This window comes from Salvelinus namaycush, chromosome 9, assembly GCF_016432855.1.
Source record: "Salvelinus namaycush isolate Seneca chromosome 9, SaNama_1.0, whole genome shotgun sequence".
Taxonomy (NCBI): domain Eukaryota; kingdom Metazoa; phylum Chordata; class Actinopteri; order Salmoniformes; family Salmonidae; genus Salvelinus; species Salvelinus namaycush.
Window position 1 is genome coordinate 55,302,144 of NC_052315.1, and position 23,700 is coordinate 55,325,843.

A 23,700-nucleotide genomic window follows, 5' to 3' on the forward strand; every position below is an offset into this window, starting at 1 on the left:
GTAGTGGAGTAGGTGGAAAGTTTTAAGTTCCTCGGTGTACACATCACGGACAAACTGAATTTGTCCACACACACACACACAGTGTTGTGAAGAAGGCGCAGCAGCGCCTCTTCAACCTCAGGAGGCTGAAGAAATTTGGCTTGTCACCAAAAGCACTCACAAACTTCTACAGATGCACAATCGAGAGCATCCTGTCGGGCTGTATCACCGCCTGGTACAGCAACTGCTCCGCCCACAACCGTAAGGCTCTCCAGAGGGTAGTGAGGTCTGCACAACGCATCACCGGGGGCAAACTACCTGCCCTCCAGGACACCTACACCACCCGATGTCACATGAAGGCCATAAAGATCATCAAGGACAACAACCACCCAAGCCACTGCCTGTTCACCCCCCTATCATCCAGAAGGCGAGGTCAGTACAGGTGCATCAAAGCAGGGACCGAGAGACTGAAAAACAGCTTATATCTCAAGGCCATCAGACTGTTAAACAGCCACTACTAACATTTAGTGGCCGCTGCCAACATACTGACTCAACTCCAGCCACTTTAATAATGGGAATTGATGGAAATTATGTAAAAATGTATCACTAGCCACTTTAAACAATGCCACTTAATATAATGTTTACATACCCTACATTACTCATCTCATATGTATATACTGTACTCTATATCATCTACTGCATCTTGCCATCTTTATGTAATACATGTATCACTAGCCACTTTAAACTATGCCACTTTATGTTTATATACCCTACATTACTCATCTCATATGTATATACTGTACTCTATACCATCTACTGCATCTTGCCTATGCCGTTCTGTACCATCACTCATTCATATATCTTTATGTACATATTCTTTATCCCTTTACACTTGTGTGTATAAGGTAGTAGTTGTGGAATTGTTAGGTTAGATTACTTGTTGGTTATTACTGCATTGTCGGAACTAGAAGCACAATAATTTCGCTACACTCGCATTAACATCTGCTAACCATGTGTATGTGACAAATAAAATTTGATTTGATTTGATACTCTGAAGCATATTCACATTCTACTAACATGCACACTCACTGACAAACTGATGCTGACATGCAGGATGCTCATGTGAAAGACAAGCAAACTCAAATATCATGCAGACTCAGTCAAGTGCAAATTAATTTTATAATTTGAATGTATTTTTTGGGACAATATTCCAAATGCCTGTATCACAAGAATAATTTATTGACATTTTTTCGGAGCGTTTATATTTATGAGAGTATTGTTTTTCTGTTGTCTTTTTGGTCTTGTCTCCTTTGCTCCTTCCGCTATGACAGGACACGTTTCTACTAACACACACACCAAGCACCTGCCACTCACAACAAAAAAGATGAGAGATCACTTCTTCCTCTCTGACAAGCGGTTTCAATTCAATATTTGCATTTGAGGTTTGGTCCAACAGGATCAATCATGTTGCGTGGCACTGCGGTACCAGGTACCACTAGCAGCATTTTAGCCATAGACTGTTATACAAGCTGTCTAGTCTGTGTTTAATAAATGTGCAATAAGAATAAAACACAATTATATAAGGGAGAAGTCGAAATTCGCACAATTGTTACCTGGAGGAAAATTGGGGAGGTCCATGCTTTTCAATTTCAGTCAAGGGGAGGGTTTAGTGTTTTTTTTTATTTAGATCAGGGGATGGAATTTGTAATCGATTACATTTCACATTGTTTAGTGTCTGAGAATTAGTTGCTTATTATACAGTGAACTCGGAAAGTATTACAACCCTTTCCCTTTTCCACATTTTGTTACGTTACAGCCTTATTCTAAAATTTATAAAATAAAATCAATTCTTCATCAATCTACACACAATACCCCATAATGACAAAGCCTTGAGATCCTTGAGAAGTTTCTACAACTTGATTGGAGTCCACCTGTGGTAAATTCAATTGATTGGACATGATTTGGACACACCTGTCTATATAAGGTGCCACAGTTGACTGCATGTCAGAGCAAAAACCAAGCCATGAGGTCAAAGGAATTGTCCGTAGTGCTCCGAGACAGGATTGTGTCGAGGCATACATCTGGGGATGAGTACCAAAACATTTCTGCAGCATTGAAGGCCCCCACGAACACAGTGGCCTCCATCATTCTTAAATGAGAGAAGTTTGGAACCACCAAAGCTCTTTCTAGGGGCCTCCCGGGTGGCGCAGTGGTCTAGGGCACTGCATCGCAGTGCTAACTGCGCCACCAGAGTCTCTGGGTTCGCGCCCAGGCTCTGTCGCAGCCGGCCGCGACCGGGAGGTCCGTGGGGCGACGCACAATTGGGCTAGCGTCGTCCGGGTTAGGGTGGGTTTGGCCGGTAGGGATATCCTTGTCTCATCGCGCTCCAGCGACTCCTGTGGCGGGCCGGGCGCAGTGCGCGCTAACCAAGGGGGCCAGGTGCACGGTGTTTCCTCCGACACATTGGTGCGGCTGGCTTCCGGGTTGGAGGCGCGCTGTGTTAAAGAAGCAGTGCGGCTTGGTTGGGTTGTGCTTCGGAGGACGCATGGCTTTCGACCTTCGTCTCTCCCGAGCCCGTACGGGAGTTGTAGCGATGAGACAAGATAGTAATTACTAGCGATTGGATACCACGAAAATTGGGGAGAAAAGGGGATAAAAAAAGAATTAAAAAAAAAAAAGAAACAAAAAAAGCTCTTTCTAGAGCTGACTGCCCGGCCAAACTGAGCAATCAGGGGAGAAGGGCCTTGGTCAGAGAAGGTGACCAAGAACCCGATGGTCACTCTAACAGAGTTCATCTGTGGAGATGGAAGAACCTTCCAGAAGGACAACCATCTCTGCAGCACTCCACCAATCAGACCTAAATGGTAGAGTGGCCAGACCGAAGCCACTCCTCTGTAAAAGGCACATGACAGTCGGCTTGAGTTTGTCAAAAGGCACCTAAAGGACTCTCAGATCATGAGAAACAAGATTTTCTGGTCTGATGAAACCAAGATGAAACTCTTCGGTCTGAATGCCAAGCGTCACATCTGGAGGAAACCTGCCACCATCCATACAGTGGAGCATGGTGGTGGCAGCGTCATGCTGTGGGGATGTTTTTCAGCGGCAGGGACTGGGAGACTAGTCAGGATCGAGGGAAAGATGAACGAAGAAAAGTACAGAGAGATCCTCGATGAAAACCTGCTCCGGAGCGCTCAGGACCTCAGACTGTCTCTGAATGTCTTTGATTGGCCCCGCTAGAGCCCGGACTTGAACCTGATCGAACATCTCTGGAGAGACCTGAAAATAGCTGTGCCGCGACGCTCCCCATCCAACCTGACAGGGCTTGAGAGGATCTGCAGAGAAGAATGGTAGAAACTCCCCAAAAACAGGTGTGCCAAGCTTGTAGTATCATACCTGAGAAGACTCGAGGCTGTAATCGCTGCTAATGGTGCTTCAACAAAGCACGGAGTAAAGGGTCTGAATACTTATGTAAATGTGTTATTTCCTGGGAGGTTTGTAGAAATTTCTAAAAACCTGTTTTTGCTTTGTCATTATGGGGTGTTGTGTGTAGATTGCTGAGGGGGAAAAATAACAATTCAATCCATTTTAGAATAAAGCTGTAATGTAACAAAATATGGAATAAGTTAAACCTCTTTGTATCCCAAAGAGGTTTAACTTATTCCATATTTTGTTACATTACAGCTTTATACTAAAATGGGGCTGTATTTTCACATCCGGATAAAAAGCGTGCCCAAAGTAAACTGCCTGCTTCTCAGACCCAGAAGCTAGGATATGCATATATTTGGTAGATTTGGATAGAAAACACTCTGACGTTCCAAAACTATTTGAATGATGTCTGTGAGTATAACAGAAGTTATTTGGCAGGCGAAACCCCGAGGACAAACCATCCAGGAATTTTTTTTTTCAGTTCACTGTGTTTTCTATTGGTTTTCTATGGGAAACTAGATTTGAGGCACCTGGTTGCAGTTCCTATGGCTTCCACTAGATGTCAACAGTCTTTAGAAATTGGTTGATGTTTTTCCTTTGAGAAATGAAGAAGTACGGCTATTCAGTATGAGAGTCAAGCCAAGTGGACTCTTTTATTTGGCGCGCATGACCTGTAGCTCGCTCCACTTTGATTTTATCCGCTATTGAACACAGTATATTCCGTCTTAAATTTTATCGATATTTTACGTTTTAGGATACCTTAAGATGGATTAGGAAAGTTGTTTGAAATGTTTGGACCAAGTTTACAGGTAACTTATTAGATCATTTGTAGTCATGTTGGGCGAGTTGGAACCGGTGTTTTTCTTAATCAAACGCGTCAAATAAATTGACATTTTGGGGATATAAAGAGGCAATTTATCGAACAAATGGACCATTTGTGATGTTTCTGGGAAATTTTGAAGTGCCAACAGAAGAAGATCTTCAAAGGTAAGGCATGAATTATATCGTTATTTCTGACTTTCAGTGGCGCACCTCCCTGGTTGTAAAATGTTTGTCATGCATTTGTATGATGGGGCGCTGTCCAGATAATCGCATGGTTTGCTTTCGCCGTAAAGCCTTTTTTAAAATCTGACATGGTGGTTGGATTAACAAGAAGTTAAGCTTTATTTTTATGTATTACACTTGTGATTTCATGAAAGTTAAATATTTATAGTAATTCAATTTGAATTTGGCGCTCTGCCATTTCACCGGATGTTGTCAAATCGATCCCGCTAAAGGGATTTGATCCCTAAGAAGTTAATTAAGGGGTCTGAATACTTTCTGAATGCACTGTATCTTGATGCGTGCCTGATGCTGGCCCTCATCCATGATTCTCTGCGGGGTACACAATATGAAGTGTACTTATTGTGGTCTCGATCAAATTATCCATAGCCTAGGCTATACAAAGAGCATACTCTGAGAAGCACAGGGCAATGTTATATTTCTAAGAAAATGTTCTAGCATACTGAGTTTTTGTGCTGCTGGGATGGTGTTTAAAAAACTAGGCTACACTGCATTACACACTGCCATGGAAAGGTTGTCCCTATCATGAGCCCTGGCCTGCACCGCTCTTGCTGATGTAAAATGAAATGGACCTGATTATTTGAAGCGATCTACAGTGTAGAGATATTTGAGTCCGCAGTGCTTTGTGATAGAAAAAAGCTCTAAAATGTCTGGGAAAGACATGACTCCGATGCATATGAGATTTCTTTGGTTTGTCTCTGACATTAACAGGCTCTGCTACAACCTTTTATAGCCAAGGAGACAAAACATTGACTTTGCTTGATTAGAAATGTGTGATTGTGTCACTATCAGTTTATTTTCAACAGGCTACTAAACAACATACTAACTCTAAATCTGTCCGGAGCAAGCCAAGCAACCAAAGAAGGAATGCAAAATGAATGATTTAGGACATATTATTATTATTTCAAGCCTGCCACTTAAGAAACAAATTGTGAAGCATTTGAGACACGCTACAGGCAGGAAGGAGCTTAACAACACTTCAACAACATGCCTATATATTTTGCATTTAGGCTGCATAAAATGAAATGTAAAAAAGAAAGTCTTTGAATTAAATAATAATTAAACTAAAAAAAATCTTATTAGTCGATACAGTCATTCTACACTGCCTTTGAATTCAATTTTAGAAACATGAGTTTGGCAAGTCTTTGGTTTGAGGATCATGCGGTGAGCTATGCATGCCCAGTTTGTTAATTTAGCCTAGCAGATGTTCTTATATTCCCATACCCTAATCACAGTCAACACAAATCTATTTCGTGACAACAATATCATGGAATTAAATATAATAAATATAAAAATGACAGTTTCCCAAATGAAAAAAAGTTAGATGTGCATAATATGAACTAATTTGGGAAACTATCATTTTAATATTCTATAGGCCTACATTAAAAATAAGTAACTTTTTCACTCAACATTATTTACAATAAATGTGACTCCAAAATGACACAATACATGATTTAGCATTCATTTCTATTGGGCACAAAATAATCTGAAACACAACCAAAACAAACTTGTAGAGTCACAAGCTTGATGTAGTCATTGTGTGCTATGAATATGGGATCAAATATTAAACTTTTTACTAATGCACATATTAACTAAATATTAAACTTTTTACTAATACACATACAGTATAAGTGAATTTGTCCCAATACCTTTGGTCCCCTAAAATGGGAGGACTATGTCCAAAAAGTGCTGTAATTTCTAAACGATTCACCCTCAAATTAAAGCTGACAATCTGCACTTTAACCTCTTTGTCATTGTATCATTTGAAATCCAACGTGCTGGAGTACAGAGCATAAACAACAACAAAAAATGTCACTGTCCCAATACTTTTGTATATCGTAAATCGCCCAAACAATCTAGATATTATTTTTAGGCCATATCGCCCAGCCCTAGCTCTGTGTCCAAAGTCTCAGACTTTTTTCCAAGGGCTCTGATGACTCTTATTTCTGATGATGTCTGTCGTGTGTGTATGTGCCTAGCACCACCACTGTGGTTGCCACCTCTCCTCAGGCTCTATGTGTGTGTAGGGCCTGGAGAGTCTGTCTGATGGTTCTACTGATAAATTCATTAGCACTGAAGATTGTCAAAAGAGGAGCGGGTTTTGTATAGGATGTGATTTGTGCTCTCTTTCGGAGACACACACACACACACACACACACACACACACACACACACACACACACACACACACACAACATCGTTAGATCAGTGTTAGCTATCTGTAAAAATCTCTGTGCTGTTGGCACGGTAACCTGCTACCCAGATTGGTCTTCTGTATGTCTTTCTCTCAATCCCACAATACCGCAGGGCGCTAACAGGTGGCTCAACATTTGGGTACTCTCTCTCAAAGTCCAGTGGAGCACTAGCTCAGATAAGGGTTAAACATGAGATACACAATCACACATATACTAACAAGCGCCTACTCAGTACATGCACTCACTGGTGCACACATACTGTACCTTTGCATACGTATGAGGTTGACTTCATAGACAGCTCCTCTGGAGAACATAACTCACCCACTGGTGGACACATACTGTACCTTTGCATACGTATGGAGTTAACTGTATATACAGCTCCTCTGGAGAACATAACTCACTCACTCCAGTTCTGAACTCCCACAGCTACTGTGGGTGTGTTTTGATGCACTTTCTTTCTGCATCATTATGTATCATAAAGATAGAGAATGGCATAGAGAGAGAGAGAGGAGACGAACAGATAGATAGATAGAAGGAAAGAGAGGAGATGGATAGAGAGATAGAGGGAGGGAGGAGTGAGTGTGGTGGTAGAGCAGTTGGACTGCGATGGAGATTTCAAAGCGATGATGCTGCGATGCCCCCCACACACACAGAATGGTTATTTTTCTACCGTGGAGAGGCTGGTGCTATGCCAGAGAGCTGTAAGGGTCAGAAGGGAGAGGGAAAGGGGAAGATGGAGAGATGGAAAGAGAAAGAGGGGTGCAGGGGGTCAGGGTAGAAAGAGCAGAGAGAGTCAGCGAGAGAGAAAAGGAGAGAGAAGCAAGAGAGCGAGAGAGTGCACATTTTGTCTCAAAAGCTGCTGTGTTTGACACATTTCTGTGAACAATAGTGGGTGTGCATCATCTCTACCCTCAACTAGCTGGAAGGGAGATAGGCATGGAGTAACTATGCAATTTCCCTTTGCTGCTGTATTAAAAGCAGTAGGAATTCTAGATAGAATCACCCTGAGAGTGTGGGGGTCTGTGGGGTTTTCTCTGAAGGAGAGTATTGAGGATTTGGTTTCCTAAAAGTATTTTGTTGTGACAAGGTGTATGCCCATCCAAGGTGCACTCTGAAGTCTATTCATTTTTAAAGTTCCCTGCAAAAACATAATAGAAAACATTTATGATTCTGCATGATGAAGGGGCTTGGAAGTTGGGTTCCTTTGGTTCTTGAGTTTTCACTCCCGGTTCCGGTCTTCTATGATCTAAAAGCTTTATAGAGATGTGTTGTTAATATGCCTGGTTGAGTGCACAGCCATGGTCAAGTGGGTAACACTCCTGGCTCATATATGGAGACCAGGGTTCAATCCCCGTTTCCTTCTTTGTCTTCCTTATTATCACCCCATTGTCACGAATCCCGCCGAAGATGGTCCCTCTTCCTGTTCGGGTGGCGCTCGCCGGCCTACTAGCTGCCACCGATCCCCTTTTCTGTTTCAGTTAGTTTTGTCTGATTAGTATCACCTGTTTATTGTTTGGGTTTTGTTTTGGGCTATTTAAACCCGGTAGGCCCGCCGGCTTTTGTGCGGGCTTGTTTTTCTGTTCATGTGTGTGGATTTATGTGGATTCCTTTTTCCGGACGGTTTTGTCCTGTTTTTTGGACGTGGTTATTTATGCGCCCTTGTGTTTGGCGTGAACGTTACTCTGTTCCTGGAAATAAAACCCACGTTTTGAACTACTCTGCTCTCTGCGCCTGACTCCTCCACCCACTACTCCTAGAAGCCCTGACACCCATCTGTTTCTAAATAAAGAATTAAACAATTTACTTAGTGTGGAATTCCACTCAAGAAAAAGAAAATGCATCATTATGTTTTACATAATAATGTTGTATATACTCAAATCTAACAGAGGAAAATGACCTTGGCGTCCTAACGAGATCCAGGCTGTTGCTGTGACACACACACCATCCCTGACTCAAATCTAACAAAGGAAAATGACATTGGCTTCCTTAGGAGATCCAGGCTGTTGCTGTGACACACAAACCATCCCTGACTCAAATCTAACCGAGGAAAGTGACCTTGGCTTCCTTAGGAGATCCAGGCTGTTGCTGTGACACACACAACATCCCTGACTCAAATCTAACCGAGGATAATTACCTTGGCTTCCTAACGAGATCCAGGCTGTTGCTGTGACACACACACCATCCCTGACTCAAATCTAACAGAGGAAAATGACCTTGGCTTCCTTAGGAGATCCAGGCTGTTGCTGTGACACACACACCATCCCTGACTCAAATCTAACTGAGGAAAATGGCTTGATGACCTTTGATTCTCGCCCTCCTTATGAGATCCAGGCTGTCTCCGCAGGCCAGGCCCCCTCACCTGTCGTTCCATGTCTCCGTCTCCTCAACATGTTTCACTCAGTTAACTCCAAGAGCGATGCCCCGACCCGTGGTTTGTTTGTTTGCTGGATAACCTAACAGGTGGCGGAGCGGGAAACGGGGAGAGCGTAGGCGCGCAAATTAGAACAAGTCAAATCACATTAATGAATCTAGAGCTCAAACTATTAGCTGAGGAGTCGCGTTAAATTAAAAATCTAATTAGCCTTGGCGCCTGGAGGGAAAGCCTTGGCGTGCTGGAGCTGACACACACAGTGGGACGGAATAGCGGAAAGGACCGATGGATGGAGGGCTTTAGGATAGGGCAATGGATATGGGGATGGGGGCGGTGTGTGACCCAGCGTTGTAACCTCTTCATTGGGCCTCAGGTATGCTGTTGGCTGGTGCTGGCAGGTGGTCCAGATGTCTCAACAAGATCTCACAGTTTGACAGATTTGATTTCTCCAAACGTCACATTTCGAAGTTGCTCCCAACATCAAATTGAGGTGTTTTGGACACCCTGGGTTGCTCCTCTTTTATGCAGCTACTCCTGCATGAATTCCGAAAGGTTAAGTGAAGGGTTAGCGTTTGGGATAGGGTTAAACACGCAACCCTCAAAGCTGGAGCTTGCAGCTTATGCCCATCTGCCATCCCCATCCACAACGCCTATTAAAACTCACAGCTACTTGATCAAATCAAATGTATTTATATAGCCCTTCTTACATCAGCTGATATCTCAAAGTGCTGTACAGAAACCCAGCCTAAAACCCCAAACAGCAAGCAATGCAGGTGTAGAAGCACGGTGGTAATAGTGGTCACCGTTGCCCATAGTTTTAAAGGCATCTACCGTCAGCTTCAGGACAGGCACTGTCTCTCTCATCAATGCTTTCAGTGATACCTAGGGCTGCAAAGCTACCGGTAATTTACAAAAGTTACCAGAACATTCACTAATTTTGGTAATGAACATGCAATTTATGGTAATATTTTGTAACTTTGGTAACTTGTACTTGAATAACTTATTTTAATGTACTGATATACACTGAGTGTACAAAACATTACGAACACCTTCCTAATATTGAGTTGCACCCCCTTTGCCCAAAGCCTTTTTGAGGAATGGACTCTACAAGGCGTCGAAAGCATTCTACAGGGATGCTGGCCCATGTTGACTCCAATGCTTCCCACAGTTGTGTCAAGTTGGTTGGATGTCCTTTGGGTGGTGGACCATTCTTGATACACACGGGAAACTGTTGTGTGTGAAAAACCCAGCAGTGTTTCAGTTGTTGACACCTTCCTTATAACTGTAAAGTACATATCTCTTTTGATCAAAACTTCTGCACCTGTCAGGACCGACACTGGAGTAGAGAAGCAGGTACGGGGAGTCAAACATTTAATCTGAAAAAGACAGGAACAGCATCAGCACACGGGTATACAAGGACATATGACAATCAATGCTGAAGTGGAGAACAGAGCGAGGGAACAGACAGATATATGGGAGGTGTATATATATATTGCCCAGGTGGGACGCCACCCGGCGTCCCACCTGGGCAAGCCTGACGGGCCGGCCCGAGGCATTGGCACTGGACAAGCCGGCTGGGTGTGAAATCCCGACGAACCAGCAAAGGCATGAGAGCCTGGTGAGCCAGCTGAGGCATGAAGGCCTGTCGATCCCTCTGAGGCGTGGGAGCCCGATGATCCGGCGGAGGCATAGCAGCCTGACAAGCCGGCTGGGCGTAAAAACCTGACAATCCGGCTGAGGCCTGACGTGGGATGGGTGCTTTCTGAGCCAACCGGGGCAAGAAACCACTTGAGCCAGCTAGGGCATGACAGCCCGACGTGCTGGCTTATGCACCCCCGGTTGCATCGGTAGCGGTCCCTGGACCCGTTGTCACCACCAACCGGAAAGCCAGCACTCCCCGATGCTTCGTTTGGTGGCTTCAGCATTCAGTAAGGACCGACGCTGGAGTAGAGAAGCAGGTACGGGGAACACCAGACAGGGATCTAGCTTGGCTTCCTGAACTCGTTAGGAACTGGCCTTTTATCTAATATTAATCTTGTCCATCTATCTATCTAAAACCGATGGATTTCTTTCGATTACTTTGATGAAGTTGGCTATAAGTCAATACATCTCTGAATGTGCTAGAGCGACGAAACCACTCTCCTCCGCTAGGATCTAAAGATAGCAGGCATGTGCTTTGTCAGTGGCTGTGACACTGGCCAGATTCCTCAGCTAAGGCGAAACGATGGAACAACCAATTGGTAAACTCTGCCAGTTCATGCTGGCTTCACAGCCAAAAAAGTGTCCCATCGAAATAGCATTTGAATTACATTGTTTCATATGATTTAATTTACAGTACAAGTCAAAGTATGTACACAACTGCTCATTCCAGGGTTTTTCTTTATTTCTACTATTTTCTACATTGTAGAATAACAGTGAAGACATCACAACTACGAAATGACGTAGTAACCCAAAAAGTGTTAAACAAATCAAAATATATTTTATATTTGAGATTCTTCAAAGTAGCCACCCTTTGCCATGATGAAAGCTTGGCATTCTCTCAACCAGCTTCATGAGGTAGTCACCTGTAATACATTTCAATGAACAGGTTTGCCTTGTTAAAAGCTAATTTGTGGAATTTCTTTCCTTCTTAATGCATTTGAGCCAATCAGTTGTGTTGTGACAAGGTAAGGGTGGTATACAGAAGATAGCCCTATTTGGTAAAAGACCAAGTCCATATTATGGCAAGAGCAGCTCAAATAAGCAAATAGAAATGACAGTCCATCATTACTTTAAGACGTGAAGGTCAGTCAATCCGGAAAATTTCAAGAACTTTGAAAGTTTCTTCAAGTGCAGTCGCAAAAACCATCAAGCGCTGTGATGAAACTGGCTCTCATGATTACCGCCACAGCAAAGGAAGATCCAGAGTTACCTCTGCTGCAGAGGGTAAGGTCAATAGAGTTACCAGCCTCAAAAATTGCAGCCCAAATAAATGCTTCAAAGAGTTAAAGCAACAGATACATCTCAACATCAACTGTTCAGAGAAGACTGCGCGAATCAGGCCTTTATGGTCGAATTGCTGCAAAGAAACCACTACTAAAGGACACCAATAAGGAGAAGAGATTTGCTTGGGTCAAGAAACACAAGCAATGGACATTAGAGCAGTGGAAATCTGTCCTTTGGTCTGATGAGTCCAAATTTTAGAATCGTTTTTTTCCCCAATTGGTAGTTAGTCTTGTCTCATCGCTGCAACTCCCGTACGGACTTGGGAGAGGTGAAGGTCGAGCGCCATGCTTTTTGACACAATGCCCACTTAACCCGGAATCCAGGCACACCAAAGTGTCAGAGGAAACACCGTACACCTGGCAACCGTGTCAGCGTGCATGCGCCCAGCCTGCCACAGGAGTCACTAGTGCGCGATGGGACAAGGGCATCCCTGCCGGCCAAACCCTCACCGAACAACGCTCGGCCAATTGTGCGCCACCCCATGGGTCTCCCGGTCACAGCCAGCTGCGACAGAGCCTGGAATCGAACCATGATCTCTAATTGCACAGCTAGCAACTGCAATGCAGTGCCTTAGACCACTGCACCACTCGAGAGGCCCCAACTGCTGTGTCTTTGTGAGATGCAGAGTACATGAACGGATGATCTCTGCATGTGTGGCTCCCACCGTAAAGAATGGAGGAGGAGATGTAATGGTGTGGGTGCTTTGCTGGTGACATTGTCGGTGATTCATTTAAAATTCAAGGCACACATAGCGAGCATGTCTACCACAGAATTCTGCAGTGATACGCCATCCCATCTGGTTTGCGCTTAGTGGGACTATCATTTGTCCAGGCTGTGTAAGGGCTATTCGACCAAGAAGGAGAGTGACGGAGTGCTGCATCAGGTAACCTGGCCTCCATAATCACCTGACCTCAACCCAATTGAGATGGTTTCAGATGAGTTGGAATGCAGAGTGAAGGAAAACTAGCCAACAAGTGCTCAGTATATGTGACAACTCCTTCAAGACTGTTGGAAAAGCATTCCAGGTGAAGCTGGTTGAGAGAATGCCAAGAGTGTGCAAAGCTGTCATGAAGGTGAAGGGTGACTACTTTGAAGAATCTAAAATCTAAAATATACTTTGATTTGTTTAACACTTTTTTGGTTACTACATTATTTAATGTGATATTTTATAGTTTTGATGTCTTCACTATTATTCTACGGTGTAGAAAATAGAAAATAAAATAAAAACTTGAAATAGTAGGTGTGTCCAAACTTTTGACTGGTTCTGCATATATTTTACAGAGGGCCAAAGATTATTACAGACGCCTTTGATAATCTGAAGTACCCAAAAAAGCCACTAATGTAATGCGATGAATTCCCGAAAAACGTACCAAAATTCTGGTCATTTACTGGTAAATGTCTAAAGTTAAAATGTTTTATGTGCATTGTTCTTATCAACCTTTTTGTTAATAGCTATTCAAGTATAGAATAAAGAGATCTATTTTTTTTCTATCAACAATGTTAAATTGGTTTGACATTTTACCCTTTCTCCAAACAACTAGCTAGTTAGATTAGAGGATCTTATCTCCTGGAGCCAAAACCCATTGGGTTTTCATGCATGCAGTTTTCTGTACATTGCATCGGAATGTTTGCTTCAACAGCTGGACTGCAGGTTCTCTCAATTAGAGGACTTTTAGCTGCATTTTTACTGCATTTGAGCTGCTGTGGTAACCATGGGAATGAAAGATGCAACTAGTCACCGGTACACGCGGGAGAGCCTGCTTCTTCTAAGTTATCAATACTACAATCCACCTGACCTGGGGAAGATGCTAGACATATTCAAGCCACACCAGCAAGCCAATGTTTGGATAGGACAGCAGAGGAAGCGAGGGAGAAGATGGGGAGTCAGGCAGAGGCTCATGAGACTTGCTGGGACATGTCATCGGGCAGCTCATCAATGCCGGCAGGTGCCAGGTGGAGGGGGTGGTCGTTCCACCAACCAAGGTCGGAGGCCCAGCGCTGCATAGGGATAGACTGCGCTGAATCTTTTATGGGAGAGCAGACAGAGGACCAATGAGTTCAGTCGGCAGCCTTCCTTGTAGAGACTTCCCGGGGAGTTCATGCTGGCTTCACAGCCAAAAAAGTGTCCCATCGAAATAGCATTTGAATTACATTGTTTCATATGATTTAATTTACAGTACAAGTCAAAGTATGTACACAACTGCTCATTCCAGGGTTTTTCTTTATTTCTACTATTTTCTACATTGTAGAATAACAGTGAAGACATCACAACTACGAAATGACGTAGTAACCCAAAAAGTGTTAAACAAATCAAAATATATTTTATATTTGAGATTCTTCAAAGTAGCCACCCTTTGCCATGATGAAAGCTTGGCATTCTCTCAACCAGCTTCATGAGGTAGTCACCTGTAATACATTTCAATGAACAGGTTTGCCTTGTTAAAAGCTAATTTGTGGAATTTCTTTCCTTCTTAATGCATTTGAGCCAATCAGTTGTGTTGTGACAAGGTAAGGGTGGTATACAGAAGATAGCCCTATTTGGTAAAAGACCAAGTCCATATTATGGCAAGAGCAGCTCAAATAAGCAAATAGAAATGACAGTCCATCATTACTTTAAGACGTGAAGGTCAGTCAATCCGGAAAATTTCAAGAACTTTGAAAGTTTCTTCAAGTGCAGTCGCAAAAACCATCAAGCGCTGTGATGAAACTGGCTCTCATGATTACCGCCACAGCAAAGGAAGATCCAGAGTTACCTCTGCTGCAGAGGGTAAGGTCAATAGAGTTACCAGCCTCAAAAATTGCAGCCCAAATAAATGCTTCAAAGAGTTAAAGCAACAGATACATCTCAACATCAACTGTTCAGAGAAGACTGCGCGAATCAGGCCTTTATGGTCGAATTGCTGCAAAGAAACCACTACTAAAGGACACCAATAAGGAGAAGAGATTTGCTTGGGTCAAGAAACACAAGCAATGGACATTAGAGCAGTGGAAATCTGTCCTTTGGTCTGATGAGTCCAAATTTTAGAATCGTTTTTTTCCCCAATTGGTAGTTAGTCTTGTCTCATCGCTGCAACTCCCGTACGGACTTGGGAGAGGTGAAGGTCGAGCGCCATGCTTTTTGACACAATGCCCACTTAACCCGGAATCCAGGCACACCAAAGTGTCAGAGGAAACACCGTACACCTGGCAACCGTGTCAGCGTGCATGCGCCCAGCCTGCCACAGGAGTCACTAGTGCGCGATGGGACAAGGGCATCCCTGCCGGCCAAACCCTCACCGAACAACGCTCGGCCAATTGTGCGCCACCCCATGGGTCTCCCGGTCACAGCCAGCTGCGACAGAGCCTGGAATCGAACCATGATCTCTAATTGCACAGCTAGCAACTGCAATGCAGTGCCTTAGACCACTGCACCACTCGAGAGGCCCCAACTGCTGTGTCTTTGTGAGATGCAGAGTACATGAACGGATGATCTCTGCATGTGTGGCTCCCACCGTAAAGAATGGAGGAGGAGATGTAATGGTGTGGGTGCTTTGCTGGTGACATTGTCGGTGATTCATTTAAAATTCAAGGCACACATAGCGAGCATGTCTACCACAGAATTCTGCAGTGATACGCCATCCCATCTGGTTTGCGCTTAGTGGGACTATCATTTGTCCAGGCTGTGTAAGGGCTATTCGACCAAGAAGGAGAGTGACGGAGTGCTGCATCAGGTAACCTGGCCTCCATAATCACCTGACCTCAACCCAATTGAGATGGTTTCAGATGAGTTGGAATGCAGAGTGAAGGAAAACTAGCCAACAAGTGCTCAGTATATGTGACAACTCCTTCAAGACTGTTGGAAAAGCATTCCAGGTGAAGCTGGTTGAGAGAATGCCAAGAGTGTGCAAAGCTGTCATGAAGGTGAAGGGTGACTACTTTGAAGAATCTAAAATCTAAAATATACTTTGATTTGTTTAACACTTTTTTGGTTACTACATTATTTAATGTGATATTTTATAGTTTTGATGTCTTCACTATTATTCTACGGTGTAGAAAATAGAAAATAAAATAAAAACTTGAAATAGTAGGTGTGTCCAAACTTTTGACTGGTTCTGCATATATTTTACAGAGGGCCAAAGATTATTACAGACGCCTTTGATAATCTGAAGTACCCAAAAAAGCCACTAATGTAATGCGATGAATTCCCGAAAAACGTACCAAAATTCTGGTCATTTACTGGTAAATGTCTAAAGTTAAAATGTTTTATGTGCATTGTTCTTATCAACCTTTTTGTTAATAGCTATTCAAGTATAGAATAAAGAGATCTATTTTTTTTCTATCAACAATGTTAAATTGGTTTGACATTTTACCCTTTCTCCAAACAACTAGCTAGTTAGATTAGAGGATCTTATCTCCTGGAGCCAAAACCCATTGGGTTTTCATGCATGCAGTTTTCTGTACATTGCATCGGAATGTTTGCTTCAACAGCTGGACTGCAGGTTCTCTCAATTAGAGGACTTTTAGCTGCATTTTTACTGCATTTGAGCTGCTGTGGTAACCATGGGAATGAAAGATGCAACTAGTCACCGGTACACGCGGGAGAGCCTGCTTCTTCTAAGTTATCAATACTACAATCCACCTGACCTGGGGAAGATGCTAGACATATTCAAGCCACACCAGCAAGCCAATGTTTGGATAGGACAGCAGAGGAAGCGAGGGAGAAGATGGGGAGTCAGGCAGAGGCTCATGAGACTTGCTGGGACATGTCATCGGGCAGCTCATCAATGCCGGCAGGTGCCAGGTGGAGGGGGTGGTCGTTCCACCAACCAAGGTCGGAGGCCCAGCGCTGCATAGGGATAGACTGCGCTGAATCTTTTATGGGAGAGCAGACAGAGGACCAATGAGTTCAGTCGGCAGCCTTCCTTGTAGAGACTTCCCGGGGAGTTCATGCTGGCTTCACAGCCAAAAAAGTGTCCCATCGAAATAGCATTTGAATTACATTGTTTCATATGATTTAATTTACAGTACAAGTCAAAGTATGTACACAACTGCTCATTCCAGGGTTTTTCTTTATTTCTACTATTTTCTACATTGTAGAATAACAGTGAAGACATCACAACTACGAAATGACGTAGTAACCCAAAAAGTGTTAAACAAATCAAAATATATTTTATATTTGAGATTCTTCAAAGTAGCCACCCTTTGCCATGATGAAAGCTTGGCATTCTCTCAACCAGCTTCATGAGGTAGTCACCTGTAATACATTTCAATGAACAGGTTTGCCTTGTTAAAAGCTAATTTGTGGAATTTCTTTCCTTCTTAATGCATTTGAGCCAATCAGTTGTGTTGTGACAAGGTAAGGGTGGTATACAGAAGATAGCCCTATTTGGTAAAAGACCAAGTCCATATTATGGCAAGAGCAGCTCAAATAAGCAAATAGAAATGACAGTCCATCATTACTTTAAGACGTGAAGGTCAGTCAATCCGGAAAATTTCAAGAACTTTGAAAGTTTCTTCAAGTGCAGTCGCAAAAACCATCAAGCGCTGTGATGAAACTGGCTCTCATGATTACCGCCACAGCAAAGGAAGATCCAGAGTTACCTCTGCTGCAGAGGGTAAGGTCAATAGAGTTACCAGCCTCAAAAATTGCAGCCCAAATAAATGCTTCAAAGAGTTAAAGCAACAGATACATCTCAACATCAACTGTTCAGAGAAGACTGCGCGAATCAGGCCTTTATGGTCGAATTGCTGCAAAGAAACCACTACTAAAGGACACCAATAAGGAGAAGAGATTTGCTTGGGTCAAGAAACACAAGCAATGGACATTAGAGCAGTGGAAATCTGTCCTTTGGTCTGATGAGTCCAAATTTTAGAATCGTTTTTTTCCCCAATTGGTAGTTAGTCTTGTCTCATCGCTGCAACTCCCGTACGGACTTGGGAGAGGTGAAGGTCGAGCGCCATGCTTTTTGACACAATGCCCACTTAACCCGGAATCCAGGCACACCAAAGTGTCAGAGGAAACACCGTACACCTGGCAACCGTGTCAGCGTGCATGCGCCCAGCCTGCCACAGGAGTCACTAGTGCGCGATGGGACAAGGGCATCCCTGCCGGCCAAACCCTCACCGAACAACGCTCGGCCAATTGTGCGCCACCCCATGGGTCTCCCGGTCACAGCCAGCTGCGACAGAGCCTGGAATCGAACCATGATCTCTAATTGCACAGCTAGCAACTGCAATGCAGTGCCTTAGACCACTGCACCACTCGAGAGGCCCCAACTGCTGTGTCTTTGTGAGATGCAGAGTACATGAACGGATGATCTCTGCATGTGTGGCTCCCACCGTAAAGAATGGAGGAGATGTAATGGTGTGGGTGCTTTGCTGGTGACATTGTCGGTGATTCATTTAAAATTCAAGGCACACATAGCGAGCATGTCTACCACAGAATTCTGCAGTGATACGCCATCCCATCTGGTTTGCGCTTAGTGGGACTATCATTTGTCCAGGCTGTGTAAGGGCTATTCGACCAAGAAGGAGAGTGACGGAGTGCTGCATCAGGTAACCTGGCCTCCATAATCACCTGACCTCAACCCAATTGAGATGGTTTCAGATGAGTTGGAATGCAGAGTGAAGGAAAACTAGCCAACAAGTGCTCAGTATATGTGACAACTCCTTCAAGACTGTTGGAAAAGCATTCCAGGTGAAGCTGGTTGAGAGAATGCCAAGAGTGTGCAAAGCTGTCATGAAGGTGAAGGGTGACTACTTTGAAGAATCTAAAATCTAAAATATACTTTGATTTGTTTAACACTTTTTTGGTTACTACATTATTTAATGTGATATTTTATAGTTTTGATGTCTTCACTATTATTCTACGGTGTAGAAAATAGAAAATAAAATAAAAACTTGAAATAGTAGGTGTGTCCAAACTTTTGACTGGTTCTGCATATATTTTACAGAGGGCCAAAGATTATTACAGACGCCTTTGATAATCTGAAGTACCCAAAAAAGCCACTAATGTAATGCGATGAATTCCCGAAAAACGTACCAAAATTCTGGTCGTTTACTGGTAAATGTCTAAAGTTAAAATGTTTTATGTGCATTGTTCTTATCAACCTTTTTGTTAATAGCTATTCAAGTATAGAATAAAGAGATCTATTTTTTTTCTATCAACAATGTTAAATTGGTTTGACATTTTACCCTTTCTCCAAACAACTAGCTAGTTAGATTAGAGGATCTTATCTCCTGGAGCCAAAACCCATTGGGTTTTCATGCATGCAGTTTTCTGTACATTGCATCGGAATGTTTGCTTCAACAGCTGGACTGCAGGTTCTCTCAATTAGAGGACTTTTAGCTGCATTTTTACTGCATTTGAGCTGCTGTGGTAACCATGGGAATGAAAGATGCAACTAGTCACCGGTACACGCGGGAGAGCCTGCTTCTTCTAAGTTATCAATACTACAATCCACCTGACCTGGGGAAGATGCTAGACATATTCAAGCCACACCAGCAAGCCAATGTTTGGATAGGACAGCAGAGGAAGCGAGGGAGAAGATGGGGAGTCAGGCAGAGGCTCATGAGACTTGCTGGGACATGTCATCGGGCAGCTCATCAATGCCGGCAGGTGCCAGGTGGAGGGGGTGGTCGTTCCACCAACCAAGGTCGGAGGCCCAGCGCTGCATAGGGATAGACTGCGCTGAATCTTTTATGGGAGAGCAGACAGAGGACCAATGAGTTCAGTCGGCAGCCTTCCTTGTAGAGACTTCCCGGGGAGTTCATGCTGGCTTCACAGCCAAAAAAGTGTCCCATCGAAATAGCATTTGAATTACATTGTTTCATATGATTTAATTTACAGTACAAGTCAAAGTATGTACACAACTGCTCATTCCAGGGTTTTTCTTTATTTCTACTATTTTCTACATTGTAGAATAACAGTGAAGACATCACAACTACGAAATGACGTAGTAACCCAAAAAGTGTTAAACAAATCAAAATATATTTTATATTTGAGATTCTTCAAAGTAGCCACCCTTTGCCATGATGAAAGCTTGGCATTCTCTCAACCAGCTTCATGAGGTAGTCACCTGTAATACATTTCAATGAACAGGTTTGCCTTGTTAAAAGCTAATTTGTGGAATTTCTTTCCTTCTTAATGCATTTGAGCCAATCAGTTGTGTTGTGACAAGGTAAGGGTGGTATACAGAAGATAGCCCTATTTGGTAAAAGACCAAGTCCATATTATGGCAAGAGCAGCTCAAATAAGCAAATAGAAATGACAGTCCATCATTACTTTAAGACGTGAAGGTCAGTCAATCCGGAAAATTTCAAGAACTTTGAAAGTTTCTTCAAGTGCAGTCGCAAAAACCATCAAGCGCTGTGATGAAACTGGCTCTCATGATTACCGCCACAGCAAAGGAAGATCCAGAGTTACCTCTGCTGCAGAGGGTAAGGTCAATAGAGTTACCAGCCTCAAAAATTGCAGCCCAAATAAATGCTTCAAAGAGTTAAAGCAACAGATACATCTCAACATCAACTGTTCAGAGAAGACTGCGCGAATCAGGCCTTTATGGTCGAATTGCTGCAAAGAAACCACTACTAAAGGACACCAATAAGGAGAAGAGATTTGCTTGGGTCAAGAAACACAAGCAATGGACATTAGAGCAGTGGAAATCTGTCCTTTGGTCTGATGAGTCCAAATTTTAGAATCGTTTTTTTCCCCAATTGGTAGTTAGTCTTGTCTCATCGCTGCAACTCCCGTACGGACTTGGGAGAGGTGAAGGTCGAGCGCCATTGCTTTTTGACACAATGCCCACTTAACCCGGAATCCAGGCACACCAAAGTGTCAGAGGAAACACCGTCACCTGGCAACCGTGTCAGCGTGCATGCGCCCAGCCTGCCACAGGAGTCACTAGTGCGCGATGGGACAAGGGCATCCCTGCCGGCCAAACCCTCACCGAACAACGCTCGGCCAATTGTGCGCCACCCCATGGGTCTCCCGGTCACAGCCATCTGCGACAGAGCCTGGAATCGAACCATGATCTCTAATTGCACAGCTAGCAACTGCAATGCAGTGCCTTAGACCACTGCACCACTCGAGAGGCCCCAACTGCTGTGTCTTTGTGAGATGCAGAGTACATGAACGGATGATCTCTGCATGTGTGGCTCCCACCGTAAAGAATGGAGGAGATGTAATGGTGTGGGTGCTTTGCTGGTGACATTGTCGGTGATTCATTTAAAATTCAAGGCACACATAGCGAGCATGGCTACCACAGAATTCTGCAGTGATACGCCATCCCATCTGGTTTGCGCTTAGTGGGACTATCATTTGTCCAGGCTGTGTAAGGGCTATTCGACCAAGAAGGAGAGTGACGGAGTGCTGCATCAGGTAACCTGGCCTCCATAATCACCTGACCTCAACCCAATTGAGATGGTTTCAGATGAGTTGGAATGCAGAGTGAAGGAAAACTAGCCAACAAGTGCTCAGTATATGTGACAACTCCTTCAAGACTGTTGGAAAAGCATTCCAGGTGAAGCTGGTTGAGAGAATGCCAAGAGTGTGCAAAGCTGTCATGAAGGTGAAGGGTGACTACTTTGAAGAATCTAAAATCTAAAATATACTTTGATTTGTTTAACACTTTTTTGGTTACTACATTATTTAATGTGATATTTTATAGTTTTGATGTCTTCACTATTATTCTACGGTGTAGAAAATAGAAAATAAAATAAAAACTTGAAATAGTAGGTGTGTCCAAACTTTTGACTGGTTCTGCATATATTTTACAGAGGGCCAAAGATTATTACAGACGCCTTTGATAATCTGAAGTACCCAAAAAAGCCACTAATGTAATGCGATGAATTCCCGAAAAACGTACCAAAATTCTGGTCGTTTACTGGTAAATGTCTAAAGTTAAAATGTTTTATGTGCATTGTTCTTATCAACCTTTTTGTTAATAGCTATTCAAGTATAGAATAAAGAGATCTATTTTTTTTCTATCAACAATGTTAAATTGGTTTGACATTTTACCCTTTCTCCAAACAACTAGCTAGTTAGATTAGAGGATCTTATCTCCTGGAGCCAAAACCCATTGGGTTTTCATGCATGCAGTTTTCTGTACATTGCATCGGAATGTTTGCTTCAACAGCTGGACTGCAGGTTCTCTCAATTAGAGGACTTTTAGCTGCATTTTTACTGCATTTGAGCTGCTGTGGTAACCATGGGAATGAAAGATGCAACTAGTCACCGGTACACGCGGGAGAGCCTGCTTCTTCTAAGTTATCAATACTACAATCCACCTGACCTGGGGAAGATGCTAGACATATTCAAGCCACACCAGCAAGCCAATGTTTGGATAGGACAGCAGAGGAAGCGAGGGAGAAGATGGGGAGTCAGGCAGAGGCTCATGAGACTTGCTGGGACATGTCATCGGGCAGCTCATCAATGCCGGCAGGTGCCAGGTGGAGGGGGTGGTCGTTCCACCAACCAAGGTCGGAGGCCCAGCGCTGCATAGGGATAGACTGCGCTGAATCTTTTATGGGAGAGCAGACAGAGGACCAATGAGTTCAGTCGGCAGCCTTCCTTGTAGAGACTTCCCGGGGAGTTCATGCTGGCTTCACAGCCAAAAAAGTGTCCCATCGAAATAGCATTTGAATTACATTGTTTCATATGATTTAATTTACAGTACAAGTCAAAGTATGTACACAACTGCTCATTCCAGGGTTTTTCTTTATTTCTACTATTTTCTACATTGTAGAATAACAGTGAAGACATCACAACTACGAAATGACGTAGTAACCCAAAAAGTGTTAAACAAATCAAAATATATTTTATATTTGAGATTCTTCAAAGTAGCCACCCTTTGCCATGATGAAAGCTTGGCATTCTCTCAACCAGCTTCATGAGGTAGTCACCTGTAATACATTTCAATGAACAGGTTTGCCTTGTTAAAAGCTAATTTGTGGAATTTCTTTCCTTCTTAATGCATTTGAGCCAATCAGTTGTGTTGTGACAAGGTAAGGGTGGTATACAGAAGATAGCCCTATTTGGTAAAAGACCAAGTCCATATTATGGCAAGAGCAGCTCAAATAAGCAAATAGAAATGACAGTCCATCATTACTTTAAGACGTGAAGGTCAGTCAATCCGGAAAATTTCAAGAACTTTGAAAGTTTCTTCAAGTGCAGTCGCAAAAACCATCAAGCGCTGTGATGAAACTGGCTCTCATGATTACCGCCACAGCAAAGGAAGATCCAGAGTTACCTCTGCTGCAGAGGGTAAGGTCAATAGAGTTACCAGCCTCAAAAATTGCAGCCCAAATAAATGCTTCAAAGAGTTAAAGCAACAGATACATCTCAACATCAACTGTTCAGAGAAGACTGCGCGAATCAGGCCTTTATGGTCGAATTGCTGCAAAGAAACCACTACTAAAGGACACCAATAAGGAGAAGAGATTTGCTTGGGTCAAGAAACACAAGCAATGGACATTAGAGCAGTGGAAATCTGTCCTTTGGTCTGATGAGTCCAAATTTTAGAATCGTTTTTTTCCCCAATTGGTAGTTAGTCTTGTCTCATCGCTGCAACTCCCGTACGGACTTGGGAGAGGTGAAGGTCGAGCGCCATGCTTTTTGACACAATGCCCACTTAACCCGGAATCCAGGCACACCAAAGTGTCAGAGGAAACACCGTCACCTGGCAACCGTGTCAGCGTGCATGC